This window comes from Carcharhinus amblyrhynchos, chromosome 14, assembly GCF_965287045.1.
Source record: "Carcharhinus amblyrhynchos chromosome 14, sCarAmb.v2.hapA, whole genome shotgun sequence".
Lineage (NCBI taxonomy): Eukaryota > Metazoa > Chordata > Chondrichthyes > Carcharhiniformes > Carcharhinidae > Carcharhinus > Carcharhinus amblyrhynchos.
This window is the reverse complement of record NC_137337.1, coordinates 63,418,753-63,435,170: the sequence shown is the minus strand read 5'-3', so window position 1 is coordinate 63,435,170 and position 16,418 is coordinate 63,418,753. Positions and strand designations below refer to the sequence as shown.

General features: G+C 43.2%; 1 protein-coding gene across 3 annotated transcripts in view; it reads right to left on the bottom strand.

The window, feature by feature from the left end:
* rad51b (RAD51 paralog B) overlaps nucleotides 1–16,418 on the bottom strand; it is a 465,368-nt gene that overhangs the window by 262,155 nt on the left and 186,795 nt on the right. The gene's annotated exons all lie outside the window — the stretch shown is intronic.

Below are 16,418 nucleotides of genomic sequence, written 5' to 3'. Positions count from 1 at the left end.
TTCCACTCTGCTAACTAACCTCTTCACAGCTTGTTTAGCGGCCAGTTTGGATGCTCGCTAAACAAGATACAATTGCTGGGAGGTTAAATATTATTCACCCGTTGGTTGTACAGTCACAGGGTAAGATTGTGTCCATCATGTCCAACCATGTGCTTTAATCCAACCTCGAAAGTACTCACTACTGCCCCTGCAGAACCTTTCTCTCTCCCTACAGATCCAAAGTACCTTTTCTCATGCCCTACTGACTAAGAGTAACTTTTCTCACTCCTTGCTGACCCAGAGTACCTTTTTCAATCCTTGCTGATGCAGACTACCTTTTCTCATTTCGTGCTGACTCAGCGTACCTTTCTCACTCCTCGCTGCTTCACAGAAATCTTTCCCACTTCCTAAGCTGCATGGCCTCTCTAATGAACTGCACCGCTTTGCTGAACGATGGCCAGTATTATGCTGAGGGCATTCTGCAGATCACTTATTCAGTGAAGAGAAGTCTCTCCATCCAGTTTGGACAGGATTCAGAGCTGAAATCGAGTTCCTAAAGTGAGGAAAACATACAATGGCCGATGCATGCATTTGTTAATCCTCAAGGACCGTATACGTGCAATTCCTGGAATCTCAAAGTGTGCCAGTTCAATCAACATTCTCACACAATTGTATACATTTATCAAAGTTATTCTGTATCAGCATTTCTCCCACAATGAGACAGAAGTCTAGAAGCAGACTTACAGATCCACAAAATTCAATTAAGACAAATTAACAAAATAAAAGATGCAAATAGTTGGTTGGGCTTCAGGGGGTGGGTATCTGGGAATTGAAGTACAAATATTGCTCTGAAAGTGACTGCATGTAATGATCAGTATGATAAGGGCTTCCCACTGTGTAACTGTACAAAATCCCAGTTTCTTCAAAGGGTGGGAATTACTTTCTATGTAACTGTGCAGAATCCCTGTTAATTCAACTGGAGGAGGATTACTTTGTCTAACTCTACAGAATCTTGTTTATTCAACAGGATAAGGGATCCTTACTGTGTACCTGTACAGTATCCCTGTTTCTTCAACATGATGAGAATTCCTTACTGTGTAACTGTAAGGAATCCATGTTAATTCAACAGGATAAGAATGCCTTACTGTGTAACTGTACAGCAGGGTAATGGTTACCTTCTGTCTAACTGTACAAACTTCCTGTTTATTCAGTAGAGTTACTCTGTGTAACTGTACAGAATTCCTGTTTATTCAGCTGGGTAAGGGTTGTAAGCAGCCAAATAGAACATAGTTATGATAGGAATGCTGACATCTCTTCTCCCTCCCCCAACAACAGAAGCAACCTTCAGTGAGTCAGAGCAGCTTGATGTCTACACAGTTGCTGAGATTCTGTGGTATCCAAGATGTCTTTGTATGGATACAAAATGGCCTGAAATGAAAAGGCATTTGCCAAAAGCCTCAGGAAAGAAGCAACCAGAGCAAAATATAAAAAACACACACCTGCCACCTCACATCACATCAGTGTTTCAATAACTTGCATACACAGCACAAATGATCGCAATTTTGGAACAGAGCCAGTGTCCCTAGGTTTTCTTGTGGAAGCTGGGGAGGACATCTTACTGGTAGCAAACAGAGACATTTGTTGTAGACTATGCCACTGTTCACAGTGCTATTCTCACAATTCCTACTGTGTAAACAGAAATAGTACTTTTGAGGGACTAAGCATTAAAGGCACTTCTGTTCTTTCAACAATGCTAATTGTGGAGTGAACTTAATATCTAATATTCCCAGATCAAGTACAAGATAAATAACAGCCTGTTTCCATTGCTCTAACTTGTAAGTCTATGTCAGCGTTGACACTTCATACAGTCTCTTTCCACCCAACTCTAACACAATCTTCCAGCGTATCTTTTAATCCTTTCTCCCTCATGTACTTCCCTATCTGTTCACATGCTTTCACTTTTCAGGATTATTTGACATTTTTCCACAGTGAAATCAGGAAATAGGAGTCACTTGTAATGTTTGGATCATTTTGAAGAAAAGTGTATTCACATCTGTATTTGTAAAAATTGGCACCTAATAGGCAAATCTGCTTCATGGAAGCAATCCTTTCAGAGACTGAATCACAACCAAAAAACACCTCACTTTAGCTGAAATGTTTTGTCCTTGATTGCAGCTGGGGTTTGCCATTGCCACTGAAAGTGCCACTGTATCACCAAGTTTGCCATTCTCGCTCGCAACGATCCCGCTATCAGAGAATCCCACCCATAGTGTTGCAATGTTCTCTAATCCCTGGCAGACAAGCTTGGAGTGGCACAGTGGTTAGCACTGCGGCCTCACAGCATCAGGAACCTGGGTTCAATTCCCAGCTTGGGTCACTGTCTGTGTGGAGTTTGCACATTCTCCCCGTGTCTACATGGATTTCCTCTGGATGCTCCAGTTTCCTTCCACAGTCCGAAGGACGTGCAGGTTAAGTGCATTGGCCATGGTAAATTCTCCCTCAGTGTACCCAAAGAGGTGCTGGTTGGAGTGTGGTGACTCAGGAATTTTCACAGTAACTTCATTGCAATGTGAACGTAAGCCTACTTGCAGCTAATAAATAAACTTATAGACTTTATTTTTCCTTCTTTTTGGAAACAGTGAAGTTATAAAGGTAGTGAGCTTTGCTACAGGGAAATAAACAGGACTCTCACTCAGGCAAAGAGCTAACCAGCAGTTAGAAACCTTCTTGATTCAGTCAAGTAAAACAATCAATGATATGGGAGAAAATAGTCTGTTCGAGTATTTGCGGACGAATCACAGATATCCAGTCTAATTCAGAACAGGGTGGCACTATGATTGCCTTAGAATATGCTACAGTACAAATAGATATAGGACAGTCGAATCAATGGCCAGAATTTTACAGACCCGCCCGCCATGCCAGGGGTAGACCATGGAAAAGTCTGGTGACTTTGAACGGGATTTTACAGTTTCAGGATGAGTGAGGCTGTAAAATTCCGCCCAACTTCTAGAAAGGCAAGATTCTCACACCACTTATAGGAACCACCTATAGGAAACACTTTACCCAAGAAAAGGGTTCACGGCAAAAATCTCTGTCCTTCTCTAAATTCAAGTGAAGGAACTAGCATCTTCACATGCCCGAAGTGAAATTTTCATGATCCTTGGCCGCCAGGAAGACAGAGTTGGATCTGCTAAAATGTCAAAGTGAAAGAGAGGAGATCACCTTTACAAAAAATAAATTCAAAACTATTATAAAGACTACAGACAGGAGGTGATGGCCAATCTATAAAAACCTCTCAACTGAGGATATGTTGAGACTTCAATGCAGAATCACAAAGTTATTGCCTGGTTTGAGGAAATACAAATACAGAAATTGATATGAAAGACTGGAGTAGTTTTCATTAAAACAAAGGTTATTACAGAGTAATTTGCTCGGGGTGATCAAATCCTAAAGGATTTGAAACAGCCTGCAGGGGCTAGAGTTGGTTTTGGATGATCATGGCCTCGATGCTGGTACTCTGAGTTCCTTCAAGGACACTGATAGTATTGCGCTTGTCCTCTTAGTTGATATGAAGAATCCATCTCAGACAGGGTTGATGGTACCTCTCCCAGTCTTGAGACAATGTCTGCACATAGCTCAGGTTTATAAGCCAGATAGAAGAATTGGGGGGATAACTTCCTTGTCCACAAGGATCTTGGTATCATGGTCATCGAAGGCGCTCATCCTTAGGCGGTGCTCGCGGATTGGATACAACATTGGGAGCTCCCAACTCTACTGGAATCCAGGTTACACAGCGATTCAGGCAAAGACCCTGATACAGTTCCTGGGAGTCAGCAGAACAATGAATCAACATAATTGTGCTTATATTCAAGCACAAACGCAGCGCTGGCATTTGTTTCCTGGTTGGTGGAACAGCAACTAATCAGAAGATAAAATCAGAAGCAAAGCATGGTAGGTTCCGTTCAACACAGTTGCAGGATCCTAACCCCATTGCCGAGTCTGAGGATGACGGCACGTGAATAGCCCATCCAACCTTCCAAAGAAGCAATAGCATCGAGCCCTGACCAGAATATAATCTGAACAATTACTCTTCCACTACTTCCTCAGTTGTTGTCCTTGAGCCCAGTGGTTACTTAGCCAGCATTCAGTTTCTGCTCCCCAGGTTCCACACTCTCTGACAGCAATCATGCAGAAATCCAATATCATAGTTTCAAAACTATATCTATACCTGATCCACCTTGGTAACATAGTCCTAACATTCAGGACTAAAAAAACCTATCAACAACAGTTTTTAAATTCTCAGTTGATGCCCAATCTCAATAACTTTTTGGGGAACAAAGTTACACATTTCCACAACCTTTATGTAAAGAGGAGCTTCATGATGTCAACTCTGAACAGTCTAAGTCTAACTTAACAGATATGTCCTCTTGTGCTGGACTCTCCCACAAGAGGAAATAGGTTCTCTCTCTCTCTGCTAAACACTAATGAAAAGGATGAAAGGCTGCAATTTATGCAGATCCTTAATTTAAATAAAGACCCCCATGTATATAGCTTAAATGTTTCAATTAGATCATCCCTTAGTCTTCTGTACCCACAAGTTCCCTGACACACCATTTAAAATCATTTACAGCACAGAAGTAGGCCATTCCGTCCATCGAGTTTATGCCAGTTAACTGCTGCTAACACATTGGAGCATTGACACTCCAAGTCTAGCAGTATGTGAAGTGGTTTGAGCTGTGCATCAATACTGAATATGTCTACCCTGTTGTTAATACCAAAAATTGGACCCTGAAGCCAAGAGAAGTGAGTCTTTCTAGTCCAGGGAGTCTCCCTCCAGCTCACTCCAGTTTGGGCACCAATTCTCTGATTATGGGTGCAGTTACACATCGGTGCTACACTTGCACAGTAAGTTCACTCGCACGACAGGTGACTGACGGGTAATATCAGCGGTGAATTCACTAATTGCTTTCCATAATTTCCTCCCACTCCATCTCTTGGCCCACTGCCCACTCTTGTTCTTGCATTGAGCTTGTTCAATCAATGAAAAACAGAAGCTGAAAACAAGACTTGCAGAAAAGAATCCAATTTTAGTTTGACTCAACTCATAATTATCTTAACAAGGCGGGGCATGTTAATCCTGTGGCTGTCCCTGTAGGGGAGAAGCCGTTGGAACCAGCAGAATGAGATGCTTGCACCTACTCGTGACAGTCTCCACAGGGAGCGTATGCCTGATTGGATGCTGGAGGAGCCTGCACCTATTACTAACTCCCTGCAAGGGAAGGAATGGTGCATGAGGGAGGTGGATGGAGGGGGTGGAGGAAGAGCCATTAAAACTTACTGGCTGAGAAACCTATCCATAGCTGTGCAGATGCCCAGAGGGTAGACAGCCAGTGCTAGAGACACGCCGAGAAGCCAAAAATCTGCAGTTCCATTCAGGAATTTAAGATATTAGAGGAAAATGTGTGCAATTAATCAACATTGATTGGTTGCCATTCAGAAATCCAAAACGACACCCTACTATTACAGCATCCTGAGGTGAAAGATTAGCACAGAATGGAAAAGGTTAAATACTGGGCAGTAATGCAGACCATTAATTTAAAGAAAGAAAGACTCTCATTTATACCGCACCTTTCATGACCTCAGGTTGCCCCAAAGCGCTTTACAGCCAAAGAAGTACTTTTGAAGTGCAGTGACTGTTTAGTCTCAGCTGTGGTTCAGTGGGTCACACTCTCACCTCTGAGTCAGAGGTTGTGGATTCAAGCACCAACCCAGAGATATGAACAGAAATTCTGAATTTTGGTATAATGCTGAGGGAGTGAGTGCTGCACTGTCAGATAAGATATTAATCGGGCCCTAATCCCACCTCTCAGATGAGCATCAGAAAATCCTGCAGCATTTTTTCAAAAGCTGCCAACATCTCCCCGGTGTCCTGGCCAATATTTTAAAGTTTAGTTTATTTATTAGAGTCACAAGTAGGCTTACATTAATACTGCAATGAAGTTACTGTGAAAATCCTCTGGTCACTACACTCGGTGGCTGTTTGCGTAAACAAACGGAGAATTTAGCATGGCCAATGCACCTGACCATAACATCTTTCAGACTGTGGGAGGAAACCCACACAGACAGAGGGAGAGCATGCAGACTCCGCACAGACAGTGCCCCAAGCTGGGAACTGTAGCCGGGTCCCTGGCGCTACGAGGGAGCAGTGTTAACCACTGTGCCACCGTGCTGCCCTATTTATTTATAACTCAAACAACTGGCAGGATACACCACCATATGCAAGTTCCCCTCTCAGCTAGACGCCATCCTGACATGGAATTATATCTCTGTTCCTTTATTGTCATGGAATCAAAATCCTCCAACTTCCTTCCCAGCAGCACTGTGGGTTCATCTACAGCAGTTCAAGATGATGGCTCACCACCAGCTTCTCACAATCAAGTAGGGATGGGCAACAACTTCTGGCCTCCCCAGCCACATCACATCCAATGAAAAAAAATTAAAGATAAGATGATTAAAACATAATATCTGGCCATTACTTCATTTGTAATTGTGGGATCTTGCTGTACTCAAATTGATTGCTTCTTTCCCTAAATTACAGAATAACTATCCTTCAACATTTGGCTTCAAAGCATTTTGGAATGTTCTGAGGTTGTGAAAGACACTGAATCAACATTAATGTATAAGATCCGGTGCCAATCTGCACAAAGAAAGCAATGTAACAATAAGCAGAGAATCTAGGAATTTTTTTCTGGTCGAGGAATTAAGATGAGCCAGGACTTCAGAGAGAGCTCCCCTGCCCCTCTTCAAATAGTGCCATGGGAAATTTAATATCCACCTGAGACAGTAGAGGGAGCCTCAGTTTAACAACTCATATAAAAGACCACACCTCGAGCAACGCAGCGTCCCTCAGTACAGCACCAGAACATCGGTATGGATTTAGTGCTGCCCTGTCTGGAACAGGGTCATAAACCAATAACCTTCTGACTCAGAAGCTATCACTGACCTGAGGCCAACACCCTGCAATAAGTGTACATCTGTCTCCCCAGGATTAGAATCTACAGCCATCGCCATATTCACATGCCAATGGCCTCTTACAGATATTGGCCAGCTCTGAGGTTTGCCAACCATTCCAGGAGGTTCCATCACTTGGCTCTCTCTCTGTCAATCTGTCTGCACCTGCACTCCCAGCATTCAAGGTCCCAGTGGTGCCTTCCCACAATGAATTGGAAAGCAAACAGACTCACTCTTGACTATTATTCAAACAACCAATTTCTCAACCTCATTTTTAGTAACTATTAAATGAAAGTCTTCAGAGAAAATTTGAAAAGGGCAGTTTTGTTTACTGCCACTATGATTTTGCTCCTGTGTTGCTTACAGCAATGTCCTGAAGGTTCCAGTCCAATCCTGGAGAAACCCCCATGTTCCTCAATCAAGATAATTTGCTTATTTTTTTGTTAAAGATACACAAAAACATACATAGAAACTAGAAACAGGAGTAGGCCATTCGGCCCTTTCAGCCTACTCCTTATGATCATGGTTGATCATTGAATTCAATACCCCGATTCCCCCCCCTCCTCCCGTATCCCCTGCTCCCTCTAGCCCCAAGAGCTATATCTAAATTCTTCTTGAAATCACACAATGTTTTGGCCTCAACTATTTTCCACACATTCACCACTCTATGAAGAAATTTCTCCTCACCTCAGTCCTAAAAGACTCACTCCTAAGCTCAGCTCGGGGCTGACATTTGCTGGCGAGGATAACAGGTGGTCTACTGTGGTAGGAATAATGGTAGGAAGGATTATTACTTACGTGGAGAAAAACTGCAGCAGGCGACAGTGCAGAGGGACCTCGGGGTCCTTGTGCATGAGTTGCAAAAACCCAGCTTGCAGGTGCAGCAGGTGGTCAGAAAGGCAAATGGGATGCTGGCCTTCATAGCGGGGGGCATTGAATATAAAAGTAGGGAGGTCTTGCTGCGGCTGTATAGGGCATTGGTGAGGCCGCAGCTGGAGTACTGTGTGCAGTTTTGGGCACCGCCCCTGCGCAAAGATATTTTGGCCTTGGAGGGAGTGCAGAGGAGGTTTACTAGGCTGATGCCGGAGTTCAGGGGGTTGAGCTATAAGGAGAGGCTGAATAAACTAGGCTTGTACTCATTAGAGTTTAGAAGAATGAGGGGAGATCTCATTGAGACGTATGATGAATGGGATGGATAGGACAGAGGTGGAGAGACTCTTCCCACTCAGAAAGGATAATAGGACTAGGGGGCACAGCCTCAAGATAAAGGAGGGGCGGTTTAGAACGGAGTTGAGGAGGAACTTCTTCACTCAAAGGGTGGTGAATCTCTGGAATTCTCTGCCCGTTGAAGTGCTGGAGGCTACCTCGCTAAATATTTTTAAGACGTGGGTTGATGGGTTTTTGATAAGAGAAGGGATTAAAGGTTATGGGGAGAGGGCGGGAATGTGGAACTGAGCCACGACAGATCAGCCATGATCTTATTGAATGGCGGGGCAGGCTCGAAGGGCTAGATGGCCTACTCCTGCTCCTATTTCTTATGTTCTTAGGTTTCTGTTCTAAAATCCAATGGATTTTACCCCTTCTCATCAGATTGGAAGTAATTCAGCCCCTCAAACCTGTCCCCGCCATTCACAGCTGATCTGGATCTTCAGGTCAACCCAGGGAAACAACATCAAACAGACTATTTGAACATGGGTGACGTCACAATCCTGCTTTACAACAGCAATGCACACTTTCCCTCTCGTTCTTTCACAGCCTCACACACTCCACTGTCCAACAAATCAGGATGTAGAGAGGTCAGCGTTGGACTGGGTAAAACACAGTAAGAAGTCTCACAACACCAGCTTAAAGTCCAACCAGTTTATCTGATAGTAATCTCACAAGCTTTCGGAAACCCTGTTCCTTCGTCAGGTATGTGGAACCTTCCTGACAAAGGAACAGGGTTTCCGAAAGCTTGTGGGATTACTATCAAATAAACTGGTTGGACTTTAACCTGGTGCTGTGAGACTTCTTACAACAAATCAGGACCAGGAATCCCAGCTTATTTTCTTGATTTTTTTTATACCATCTTAGCCCAGGGGCTCTGAGACCAATTAACTCAGCACAAAGCAGGGATCAAACCAGGGAATATCTGGCCTGAAGAGCTCAGTGTTGTTCTAAGTGGTGCCTTTCGCCACCAGAAAAACTGAGAGGCTCCTCTTTGACCTTGCACAATAACATTATTGGGAATCAAGTGGGCAAATTCCAGCCTTTAAAGAGCTGAGAAACAGAACAAATTCAGATTTTAAACTTTGGCTGATTTTTTTTTACACGTGGCAAACCTCCAGCAGCTCACAGCAAGCCATTTCTCAATTATTTCCCTTCAGCACAGGCAAAGTCTAGCTTTCTCTGAATTGTCTCTGCTTCAACTCCCAGTTCATACTCTCCTGTCAATAACCTCCTGACACACCTCAGAAACTGGGTGAAGTGTCTGATCTGTGCTACTGGGAATCCAAGGACCACCCCTTTTACCAAACACAATTCTGAACAGATACTTTTTTACATCTGTTTTAACAATATCCTCTGCAGTTATGTCTTGCTCCTCATAACCTCAAAAGTCCCATCTTGCACACATTTCTTCCCCTTGTTACATTCCCACATTATACAAATCAAGACTTGTACCACCTCCTACTCTTCTCATTCTTTCTATAAGGTGTCAGAAACTAAACAGCACTTCAGACAGGCAACACGGTGGCACAGTGATTAGCACTGCTACCCCACACTGCCAGGGACCCAGACTTAATTCCTGTCTGTGTGGAGTTTGCACGTTCTCCCCTTGTCTGCGGGATTTCCTCCGGATGCTCTGGTTTCCTCCCACACTCCAAAGATGTGCAGTTAAGTGGATTGGCCATACTAAATTGCCCTTTAGTGTCAGAGGGACTAGTAAATATGTGGAGTTGCGGGGATAGGGCCTGGGTGAGATTGTTGTTGGTGCAGGCTCAATAGGCTGAATGGCCTCCTTCTGCACAGTAGGGATTCTATGTTTCATAGAAGAACTTCATAGAATCCCTGCTCTGCAGAAGGAGGCCATTCAGCCCAACAGGCCTGCATGGACAGCAATCCCACTCGGGCCTTATCCCCCATAACCCCATGTATTTACTCTGCTAATCCCCCTGACACTAAGGGGCAACTTATCATGGCTAACCAACCAACCCGCACATCTTTGGACTACGGGAGAAAACTGGAGCACCTGGAAGAAACCCATGCAGACACGGTGAGGACATGCAAATTCCATACAGACAGTAATCTGAGGCCGAATTGAACCCGGGTGTCTGGCCTTGTGAGGCAGCAGTGCTAACCACTGTGCTGCACTAATGATTCTCAATCTCACCACAAACCTTTTCTCCTGCAGCTTCTGCAAGTTTTTGAAAAATATACACATGGCAATATCTAATCACAATCTCTTGCTGTATGTCAGTTGTCTATTCGCCCTCTTCGATAACTGCCGTGGCATTTGAAAGGGAACTTGAAAGCATTTGAAAGTTGTACTCGCATATTTTTAAGATGATTCTGAAGGGTTCAGAAATGAAAGTTTTTCTGTTGTGTTTTTTGCAGTGACTTTTAATATTGGCCTTCACCCTTCCACTTTACTTCCTCAGCTTAAACACCCATGGTCCAATGATGTAACACATCAACTCCACTATATGTATGTACTCTGACTCAAAAGCCAATCTACTGGTGGCATATTCCAGCTGTCCTCAGTCAATCTTTATTCACTCTTGTCCCAATTCAATTTTGGGTCTTTTATTTCTTCATTCATGGGATATGGGCATCGCTGACTGGGCCAGGATGTACTGCCTCTACTTGAGGGTGCTTAAGAGTTTCTGTGGATGCGGATTCTAAAGTAGGCCAGACCCTGTAAGGATGACAGCTTTCCTTCCCTAAAGGACATTAGTGAACTGATGTTTTTTTTATGACAATCAACAATGATTTCATGATCATCATTAGAGTTTTAATTTGATTCCAGATCTTTACTAAATTCAAATTCTACCATCCACCATGGCAGGATTTGAACCCACATTCCCAGAGTACTACCTCAGGTCTCTTAATTACTCGTCTAATGACAAAACCTCTATACTACCACTTCCAATTCGCTATGCCAAGACTCCCCAATCAAAAACCCACATTTCATATTTCTAATTAACATATCAGAACATGCAGCTACTAACTTTAAACTAAAGCTACAAGGCGGACACACGACGGAAATCATTGCCAATTGTCTCCTCAGGCTCCAAGCATCGTTATGTGGAATTGCAGTACATAGAATCTAAAACACAGAAAACGGCTATTAAATCCAACTGGTCTATACCACTATTTATGCTCCAAGTGAGGTACCTCTCACCTCTCTTAACCTTCTCTTCCTTCCTCCCTCATGTGTTCATCGAGATTCACAGTAATCTCAGCTATGCTATTCATCTAAATCACCCCAGATGGTAGCAAGTTCCACATTCTCACCACTCACTGGGCAAGTATGTTTTTCCTGAATTCCCTAACAGGTTTACTAAACATAGATAACATAAAAATGTAATGTACATTCCCAGAAATCTGCTGCACTATGAGACACTGCTAAAGTTGCAAAAGAAGAACTGCATGTCCGAGATTTCTCCATCTGTGCTGAAATTCGTATTATTACTACCATTCTCTTCACCCGAAAGAAAATCACAGATAGAGAGTGGGTTGTCTGCCTCAACTGGGCATTCTCCAACTCAGTCTCACAAATACAGTACAGCAAAGAAAAGGAAGGAGTATGCAGAAACCACTCAAAGAGTTTCACGTACAATGAATGACATTGAAACTCAGCTGCAGTCTAACGAGACAAAGGGATGAGAGCAGACGACTGCCTTCATCGAAAGCTAGCTGTGCCAAGAACAGTCTGTGAAAGCACAGAGCATGCCCATTAAGCCCTGGCACCTACCAGCCTCCGCCACAACAATTGACAGAGGTTCCTTTCTTCATCCCTTTCTCTTGATCACAGAAGCCTGAAACAGAGGCAAGCATTCTCCGTGAAGCCCGAGTAGACATACCTGGAGAGTTGAACTACCCTCCACTTAAGATGGTTGCACTCAATTTTTCACCGCACCTTGCAAAAACCATCAAAACTGAGTTGGCCACAATAATAGCAAGTTATACTTGCTTCAATCACAAAAAAATTAACTAGCTCAATGATACTGAACATACACTTCTGAAAGATACAGAATCAAACAGGAGGTCACCACTTGGTCTGTCGTGTTTGTCTCAACTTTTCAAAGGAATTAACCAATTTGTCCCACTCCTCTGATCTCTCATAAGCCTGCAATTTTTTAATTTTCAAAAATATATCCAATTCTTCTCTGAAAGTTATCATTGAATCTGCTTCCATTTCAGGTGTGTATTCCAGATCATAACAACTCACTAAGTAAAAAAATCTCATCTTCCCTCTGGTTCTCTTACAATTATTTTTAAATCTAAATTTTCTGGTTACCAAACCTCCTGCCTGCCGAAACAATTTATTCCTACTTGGTTCCATCAAAATCCGTCATGATTTTCAGTAGGACTATTAAATCGCCTCCTTATTTCCTCTGATCTAGCAAGAAACAACCCAGTTTTTTCATCTCTCCACATAACTGAAGTTTATTTATTAGTGTCACAAGTAGGCTTACATTAACGCTGCAATGAAGTTACTGTGAAAATCCTCTATTGTCACACTCTATCGCTTGTTCAGATACATGGAGGAAGAATTTAGCATGGCCAATTCACGTCGCCAACACGTATTTCAGACTGTGGAAGGAAATCAGGGCACCTGGAGGAAACCCACACAGACATGAGGAGAAAGTGCAGACTCCACACAGACAGAGACTCAACACAGACAGAGACTCAAACCAGGAATCAAACCTGGATCCCTGGCGCTGTGAGACAGTCGTGCTAACCACTGTGCCAACGTGATGCTCCAGTACTTTATTCACAGTACCATTCAAGTAAAATTCATTTGTGACCTTTCTAAGGCCTTCCTAAAATGGCCCAGGATTGGGCACAGAACCCAACTGGGATTTAACATATCTTCCATAAAGAAAGAAAGTTGGCAAGTAACACAAAGATAAATAGTAAAATCTGTCAAAGCACACAGGGCTTGAAAATTCTGCCAGTATTATCTGGAGTCAATCTAGGGGAAGACTACTGGTCATATCTGTTTCTTTACTAAACACGTTACCATTCTCTTTGACTTTTGCATCATGAAACCCCTCCTGCCCTGCACCCAATCACAGACCTGGGGAGGGCCAGTTGCCAGTTAATGGACTGCTTCTGTCCCTGCTAAATTAGTACCATTGGTAAGGTAAGGAAGAACAAAGGAGGTCAGCTATTCACCACCTCAGATGATGAAGTGGGAAGAGGGGGTACTTCCTTTTCTCCTTTATTCCCTGCTCCCCAAACCCCACCATGACACCTCAGTGCCCGATCCCTTCCCACCAAAAAAACTTGGAATCCCTTAGTCCGGTATCCATGTTGGCTCAAGATCGTACATAGCCCCAGCAGTAGCCTTGCTGGAACTCCTCAACTGCCAGCCATCAGATTGGCTGGCAGCTCTCAAGGATGGGACATCCTTTCCCCGAAGGACTGGGGTATGAGAAAAGATTGAAGAAATTGGGGCTCTTTTCCCTTGAAAGACAGCGACTGAGGGGGGATCTAATAGAGGTATATAAGATTATGCAGGGTATAGATAGAGTAAACAGAGGTAAGCTATTTCCTATGGTAGAGACACATAGTACGAGGGGCCATGGGCTTAAGGTGAGAGGTATAACACAGATATTAGAGGGAGGTTCTTCACACAGAGGGTAGTGGGGGTATGGAATGCTCTGCCAAGTAAGGTGGTGGAGGCAAGCACGCTAAAGTTGTTTAAGAGTAACTTAGACTGGCACATGAGTGAGTTGGAGATGGGTGGATATAGGAGATTGTTTTAAACAAGGTTCATTAGCATTGGGGCGTCCCTGGTAAGGTAAATGGATATGGTATGATAATAATGTTTTTTCTCTTTTCATTCACAGGTTTTAAGCCGGTCCGCCTTGTTGCCCAATGAGGGGCTTACACGCGATGGGTCATATTGGGCTGCTCTTCGTTGCTCGAGATTGGCCTATTGCTTCATGTCGTTAGCGTGTGCTTAAACTGGACCAGATGCTGGGCAAGACGACAGCTCAGTGACTATCACTGTTTGCTGTGCAGGCACATGGATTTGGGCCAGTGTCTGCGGGAGTTTGCGCATTCTCCCTGTGCTTGCGTGGGTTTTCTCTGGGTGCTCCGGTTTCCTCCCACACCCCAAAGATGTGCTATTAGGCTGATTGGCAGTAATAAATTGTCCCTAAATTAGTTTCCCTCAATGTGGATGGCCATAAAACAATAGATAAGGGTCATGGGTGGAGGGGGGAACTGGTGGTGTTAAAATGGCGGCGAGGGTTCGTTGGGTCGAAGGGCCTGTTTCCCGGGCTGTTTTGTTCTTTGTTCTTTTAAGTCGAGGATGTCACTCGGTTACTTTGTGAAGGCCACCGTCTCAGTATGTTATCACTCAGGGGCTCCAAAGATGTGTGAGGTAGGTTGATTGGTCATGCTAATTTGCCGCCTAGTGTCAGAGAATTAGTAGAATAATTACCTGGCGTTATGGGGATAGGGCCTAGGTGGTATTGTTGCCATGCAGGCTTGAAGGGCCAAATGGCCTCCTTCTGCACTGTAGGGATTCTATGATCCTATGACAGCCTTTGGTTGGCTCTCAATAGATTTTCTCCTGGGATGCAATGTAATATACACCACTGTAAAATTCAATTGGTGGTTTCACATCTCTAAAATGCTGCTTTCTGATCAGCCAATTCTGGTATTTAATATGCTGCATTGTGGGTTACTCATGTCTTTGGTAATAGAAGATGCGGTCAAGAAGCACAGACAAACCCTGCTGAAAGCCAGGCCAACAATACATCTATAGCACATAGCAAATTCAGACATTCGAGAAAGTGAGTTCTTCTACAGAATCACTTTGTTCAAAACCCAGAGACTCCCCTTAGTTTGATGCTCAGACCACAATGCAAAAGAAACATTTTCCGTTTTGAAATTCTGAGTTTATGTAAATTGTAAAGGACATGCTGTTGTAATGTGAGGAATGTCAGGATAAGGTCAGTTTTGATTTTTGTACGATAACTTTGCTGCAAATGTAACGGCCGAACCCAACAGAATTCCACATGGATGGACGAAATTGCTGTAGGTTTAACTGGGTTTAAATATACAAGATTGAAATTGAGTAGGAATAAGAAAGCAACTAACTGGAGCTTCTTTAACCAAAGAGAAGCTCAGTTGCGCAATGAGATACCAATTAAGACCATTGAGGCTAACAGGATCGGTAGATTCAAAAGATAATTAGATGATCTTCAAACTGGTAAGTGCAGCAGGTTTGGGTGGAACAGATGACTTTAGAGGTCTCGTGGTGCACAGTGGTAGAAGCTCTGGATTTAAATCAAACACTTGAGGACTTGATGGCCACGGAAGGTACACATATACCTTCACCAAACAGGCTGATTACCAGCCTGTAAATCCTTCCAATAAGCCTGATGGCAGGCATAAAGTGTGGGAGTTTCCTAGCCAGCCATACTGCAGAAGGTATCAGGAAATTACTGCAGCACTTTGCCAAGCATGAACCAATCCAATGGGAGTCCATCACTATCGCTATCTTAGGGCATGGTGCTTAAAGGAGGAGGTGTTGACTTCGGATTTATGATTCGCAAAACTTCCTACCACTAGACATTTCTCATGTCACAATGTCTTTTGCAGGCTAATTGCTAGAAATGATCAAAATTATTGTTATATAACAAAAGTGTTAGGATGATAGATGTCAAAACTCAGAGAGCTAAGTGACAATGGATAGAACGCTGAAATCTTTATTCACATATTAATTTTTTATTTTTACAGTAACTTCACTGCAGTGTTAATCTAAGCCTACTTGTGACGCTGATGAATAAAGTTTAACTTTGAAACTTGATTTAGAAATAGGTTTCACAAACTGTGCATCTCCAACAGCATAGCCATGTTTCTGCCTGTGTTGTTAGTGAACAACATGCGAGATATATTCACATATATACATAGACAGGTAGACAGACAGACAAGGACAAGCAGAACAGCAAGTCATCAATTAACACCCTCCCCCTGAGGAAAAGTAGCACCAAGTAGATATAGAATTAACAGCAGGAGCCAAATTAGATGTAACTTGGAGTAAAACAGAAAATGCAAGCAATACCCAGCAGGCCTGCAGCTTGCTATCACACCTGCTAAATATTACCAGAAGTTTTTGATTTTATTTCAGAGTTCCAGTAATACAGTGCTCTCCTTTATATTGGGTGGACATTTTTTTCTTTTTTCCTCTAACAACTCTCCTGTCC